The 6,472-nt window shown below is 41.0% G+C and overlaps 1 protein-coding gene across 1 annotated transcript in view; it reads right to left on the reverse strand.

Annotated features, from left to right (window-relative positions):
* Positions 1-3,904, reverse strand: part of NCALD (neurocalcin delta) — a 70,908-nt gene extending 67,004 nt beyond the window's left edge. Inside the window, exon 1 of the mRNA XM_054708454.1 lies at positions 3,784-3,904. The gene's annotated coding sequence lies outside the window, so the exon portion shown is untranslated. The remainder of the gene's footprint in view (positions 1-3,783) is intronic.
* Between the last annotated feature and the right edge of the window lie 2,568 nt (positions 3,905-6,472).

A 6,472-nucleotide genomic window follows, 5' to 3' on the forward strand; every position in this document is an offset into this window, starting at 1 on the left:
TCGTAATTTCCCAGAGAACACGTGAAAAAAAGCGCTAAGCTTTCATTTCAGATGCTAGGGATTTGGATCGAGTTTAAACAACAGCTTGTGCACAACGTCATATCTCCTATTCTCTCACGCTGAGAAAGGATGGCTTTGGACACTCAAAACGCAGGTTAGAAAGACAAGGCTACGGGGCATCAGCCAACCAACTGCAAAGTAACCTGACTGGCTGGAGAGAAAACAGGCATTATCTTCTGCAAATTCAATGTGACATGGAGAGTGAGACAGTGACTTACATAGTCCCACTAAACAATAATATTAATACTTCCCTTATTGCTCTTCTTTGTTGTTGTTGTTAATCCTCACCTGAGGATATTTTCCCCCATTGAATTTTAGAGAGAGTGGAAGGGAGGGGGAGAGACACAGAGAGAGAAACATTGATGGGAGAGAGAGAGGGGGGAGAGAGAGAGAGAGAGAGAGAGAGATCGGTTGGTTGCTGGGACAGGGATTGAGCCTGCAACCAAGGTACATGCTCTTGACTGGAATCGAACCCGGGACCCTTCAGTCCATGGGCTGATGCTCCAACCACTGAGCAATACTGGCTAGAGCTCCTTTCTTGTTCTTAAATATCCAGTAAGTCAAGTAAGAGTCTGAGTTTAAAGTACGAGAGAAGTGTCTCCATTCCCCACATCCTTTTGAATGTGATTTGTCCTGGGGCCCTCTGGCAGATAAACCTCCAGGCTCTATCCTGACTAACAGGAATTTAACATGACAATTTATCAATTCACACATGTACTTTACACTAAACTTGGAAGTTACGTAAGTTCTTTAATGCACGTTTCAAATATTGTGCACAAAGTACCTTCTAGAGTATTCCTTCAGCTATGATCTCATATAGCAATCTGCATTCTTCATCTAAGTACTTCTTGCTTATTTTCTCTGAGTGATAAAGGTCCCTTCGTCAATTCCTATAGTCTTCTGTGGTCCATGGTTTTAACTTGCATACCTTGCATTAACACTATGCATTGTTCCTTTTAACCCCTATCTAACCAGGTAAGAATTCCTCAGTCCAAGTCACGTAAGATTACTTATGGATTTCAAGGAGAAAAATAAGAGAAAGTTACAGCTTGGTGGCTATACAGACATATTCCTTTTCACACAGAAATCCCAGAATACTCTGGGAAACTCACCCTTTCAGAGAATAAAATCTGGTGAAATTGAATGGGGAAATGATGATGTGGATTTTGTTTGATGCTGTTCTATGACCTTTTGGTGTCACTAGCTCACATACCATTAAACTCAGGGGTAGAGAGAATGTAAGGGGATCCAGGAACTTGGATGGAAAAAATATTACATCTTTAGCTTCACTAACCTCAAACTGAAATTTAGTATTTATTGTCATTAAAATGGACGTCACAAACCACAGTACCTGGGATTTTGTTGCCAAGGATAATGGCAGATATTCTCATATCATATCATTATAGTTATCTCAAAATACTTTTTACCCTCATCACTACTTCAAATGCTGGTATTATTTAATAGAGCACAATTCACAATATTTTAAAAATTGGTCAATATATTTCAATAAGAGTGGTTTCCTTTGTAATCTTGCAGACCTTATCTTATGCATTTAAAAAACAGCACTCTGAGAAGAGTCTATAGGCTTCACCACGCTGCCAAAGAGGTCCATGACACCCAAAAGGTTAAAATCCCTGAAACTACACACGAGACATTGGATAATGCAACAGCCACGTTCCTAGAGTAAATCATTCCTTGCTAGTATTTGTTGAAGCTGAAACAAACTTGACCTTGAAGCCACATAGTCTCTGTGTTGTAAATAGATGATTCTGATGAGAGTCATTTTCCCACTTATTTTGCTGTAAGAACAGACCTGTGGATTCCAAAGCAGCTCTGCTATTGTTTCACAGTTTGTTTTCTTCTAATGATGAACTTGATCATTGACACTTTGCTGAATTGTTCTCTTATATCTCCTACTGCTGGAATCCAGTCTATTTTATAAGAGCACTGAATACGGTCATTTTATAACCTTAATTTAAAACATCATAGAAAGAGCATCAAGAAAGCTACTTGGAAAAGTATAATGAGAAATCCTTATTTTGAGTAAAAAAACAAACAAACAACTAAACATCAAAGTTCCCTACCAAAGACAGTGCTTTTAAATAACAGATCCTGGTCCTATCCATGCTCATTTGAATTGCAAATCAATTAGCATATTTCTATGGATATTAAGACTATGACCTCTGAGTTATAATTATGAGATAAATTAAATGAGATGATGTCTCAATAGAGTTGCCTTGAGTAGACTTTTTAGAAAATGCTCCATGGAGACTCTGACCAAAAATAGTCATTATCTAATGCCAGCAAGTTAAATGAATATTCACTCATTGAGAGCTATTGAGAAATCATTGATGCACCCACAATTACTCACTTACCACTGAAGTTAAATACTGTTCAAAATGCTCATCTCCAGAATAAAGCAAATGCAATCAGAGAAACGAATAAAGAACATCAAAAATAAGAACAATATAGTCTTGCATTAACTTGAGATATAGTTCACATACCATAAAATATATATTTTTAATATACATAGTTAAACCGTTATTTTCTATTCATCAAAATAGTAGGTGTATTACATGTGCTGCTCTCAAACCTGTGCTATTTTTTTCCTGTAAAACTTGTGAGATTTAGAAACCGATTATACATCAAGGCTTTGATTAACTTCAATACCAGAGGTTTTCCTTGAATTATAAGCCACATAATGATCCAACTAGTTTACAACGATAGAAAATTCAAGATTACTAAACTTGGGAAGAAAACAAACTACAATTAAGGCACATAAACCCATGGGCATTTTATAGTGTTATAGGAATAAAGAAATAAAAGGCCTTCCTAATCAGTTATCAAATGATTCATTCAAGATCTGGAGCAAATTCTCAGTGACTGTATCGTATTTGAATTAAAGAAGATCTACCTATGGTAATTTAGTTTTAGGGCTACTGTTTTCTCCTAAAGGAATTATTTCCATTTTTAAATATAAAAAGAGATGATATGACTCCTCAGTAAAGACCCTCCGATGCTTTTCTCTTCACAGCTGAACGTTCAGAGGAAGATGCTGAAAATGTGCACTTTGCTCTAACAAGCAAAAAGCAACTGCAGGCACACATGTCAGAGCTTCCAGCCCAACTTCCTCGGCATAGTCCCGATTATTTTGTTCTAAACAGGAAGCTGTTGACAGTTTTCCCTGGTATTTTCAGAATACCCTATTTACAAGCAAAGCCCCAACTTCTGTTTCAAAGTATAATGTTCTTTCCCGCTGTGCCTATTGTTGCTAAGTATGAATGCTGCAAACGCGATAGAAACCAAATTCCAAACTATTCTGGGATGATTCAGAATAGGGCAGCAATTGTAAAAACAGCGAAGTTAGCAACATATTGCAAGCTATGCTGGAGTCTTTAAACCCAAAACAATGAGGGGAGGATTCCTGGAATTCGATGGGGGCATAGTTGGCTCAAGCTGCAAAATCCGTATCTCTAACGAATGCCATGTTAGCATGTGTTGAGCAAGGAAGACGCTTACATTTTAACCTACTTCCAGAACATTAATCCAAATCTAACCAAATTCCAGAGGCTGCACAAAATTAGCAACTAAAAGCGGCTTCATAGTTTCCCCGGGTACAACAATCATTGCTCATGAAGACACACTTGTGGGAGGTAAGAGAGAGGAGAAACCACAATGATCTATAAAACATCTAACTGTTTGTGCATAAAGGAAGCGAATTACCTCACACGGAAGAAGGGCAAGATTTAACAGTCCATGCTCCGCAGCCCTGGGAAGCGGCAGCGGCAGGCGGTGGGAGCGGCGTGAGGAGCGGCAGCAGCAGAGGCGGCAGCAGCCAGCATCCACCAGATTCTCACAGGCCTTTGACTGTGTGGACTCAGCCACAGACTCTGCCTCCAGCTGACGTCAAAGTCCCTGTCACATGGCCAGATGAAAGCCAAGAGAGCATTGGTTGTCGTAGCAACCACAGAACAGCTCTGAAATTATTTCAATAGGTCATCTGTCACACACACACACACACACACTCACACACACTCACATACCCTGTAACCATCACGGACAGCTCCCTCAACCCCCCAAGTGGTGACTCAAGAGTGCCTCCAACTTTCCTCTTTGGGACCTGGGTGTCTGTTCTTAACCGTGGCTTGCAGGAAAATGCATGCCACTCCGAAGTTGCCATCGGTCTCGCTTTACCAGCACGAAGCATGTGTCTCTAGAGAACAGAAGGAAAGGAACTGAAAAATCCTGGAGGTGGTTTTCTGAGCGAATTAAATCTATTTGTAAGCAAATGGGTAAAAACAGCAGCTCTAAGGGGAGTTGGAAGAAAAGGCATTTTTAACACTGTATAAGAACCCAATCGATGTACTGAGCCGTGCCAGTGACGGAAAGAAAAACAAGAAACAGGGGGTGCTGGCCCAGAGTCAGATGAGGAAATCTAATAATCCCGACACCACCTAGGATGGGGAAATCGGGCGAGATGAATTCAGAACTCCTGCATCGCAAAAGGTCTATGTAAGGATGACGGCCAAAGAGTTTCTACCCCGTGCTGCTTTAAGACAACCTTTGTAAAATTATTTTGGACCTTTACTTTGGGGTCACCATACAGGTGCCAAATCCTCTCCTCCTAAATGCTCTGGTCCATCCCCCTTGGGGCTCAGCGTGGAGTCAATGGGTGAGTCCATTCTCACGTCCTGCCAATGCCAAGTTCAGCGAAGCCTCGAGCGGCAGAATGAAAACAGTCCTGTCTGTTTCCTAACTTCAGCTTCATTTCCTCTAGGACGAGCTAGCTTACTTCTAACACCACACGCATGCTTATTTCCCAGTTTATTCGCCCTCTATATAACAGAAAGCCAATTACACAAAACGAAATAAAATCTATAGGAAGGTGCTCTGCAAAACACATACAAAAAACACATATTCCTTCAAAGGGCACAGGGGAGAAAAGGCAGGGGGAAGAGACTGCTCTGAAAACCCTAAGCTAGCGTTATCAGGATTCCTATTCTGGCGTCGTTTTAAATAAATGGGCAGCTCTGGGGTGTTGCAAAATCTCAGTGGAAACTCAGCCAGCTGGGCAGATTACATTTTTGTCACTCTAAAAGAATGCCATTTCTTCAGTCATTCATTGCTTCTTGAACAATAAGACTAATGTCCAAGCTGTTTGGCATGGAATCTTCCTATTCCATCTTCCTCTCTCTTGACCTCTGTCCCAGCTCCAGTGGGGAGGGGAAAAAAAAAAAGTATTTTCATTTGAAAAGCTATTTTCCTGATGTTATTAGCTGGAGCACCGCTAAAGTCAAACCAAGCCGCAATGCTTCCCCTTTAATTTCAGGTGAACGACAGCAGGAATTCACCTGTTTGCGCAGAGACATCTGGCTCATTGAATCCAACGCCTATCTAAATGGGTCAGGATGTGTCACTGGTGGCAGATTTCAGTAACAGTCACAATTCACGAATTTGCAATTTGTCGAGTTCTGATTCTCTCTTCCGAAATGCAATCCGAGTAATGAGGGGAATGCGAAGAGAGGGGAGAAAGCGTATCCTTCTAGACTTTCAGGGCCCCAGGGCCCTGAGCTGCCCTGCCTGCCTTATCACCTCTCTGACTCCAAATCCTGGGCTGCCTAAACTCTTCCTCTCACGCAGATCCAGCATTGGAGAGTAAAACTGCAGTACCACTCTTTGCCAATAGGGGATGTCCTCTGAAACCAGGAGCTCTCGGTTCTAAAAATTCCTGAAAGTCATGGCTTTAATGAGTTTCAAATTCAGCAAAAACTAACACTTCTAAAAAAATTTCTATTTCTTTTAAGACTAAATATATTTAACTCTATATTGATTTGATCTTAACTCATTATAAGTTAAAGCCATCAGTGGACTGGCCTTCCATATGTACAGGGGACGCATGCTTCCAACCTGGCATTACTTATTTCCCTTTGCCAACTACGGAGGATCAGCTATGCCTCTTACAGCTAAGGAAGTTACCGGTCCCCTGTAGGGTTGAAATCGTGACGAGGATCTCTTTGGAGCTCAGAATTATATCAGTTTGGCTCATTAATCCAAATGTAGCTTGGAAAGATCACAGGAAATACACATGGGGGCCTTTTCCAATAGCAGCCCACACGTTGAAGGAATATGTGTCACTTTACTTTTTTAAATGACAACTCACTTTTTAGGTGAAAGTGACTCACTGAATTTAAAAGATATCCATTCAAAAATACGTCTGCACTAGAGTTTAGACTTGCCGTGTGAGTGTCAAGGCTGCGTATTATTAGTCTGACCACTGTGCCGGAGGTAACTGGTAAATGCCACTAAGCCAGTCTGACTTGGGTTCACACACCTGAATGAGCAGGTGGGCATGAGCAGGTGAGGATAACCAGCCTTTTATTTGATGTTTCTAGGTAGAGACGTTTCTGTGTCA

Source organism: Eptesicus fuscus, chromosome 19 (genome assembly GCF_027574615.1).
Source record: "Eptesicus fuscus isolate TK198812 chromosome 19, DD_ASM_mEF_20220401, whole genome shotgun sequence".
NCBI classification, from domain to species: domain Eukaryota; kingdom Metazoa; phylum Chordata; class Mammalia; order Chiroptera; family Vespertilionidae; genus Eptesicus; species Eptesicus fuscus.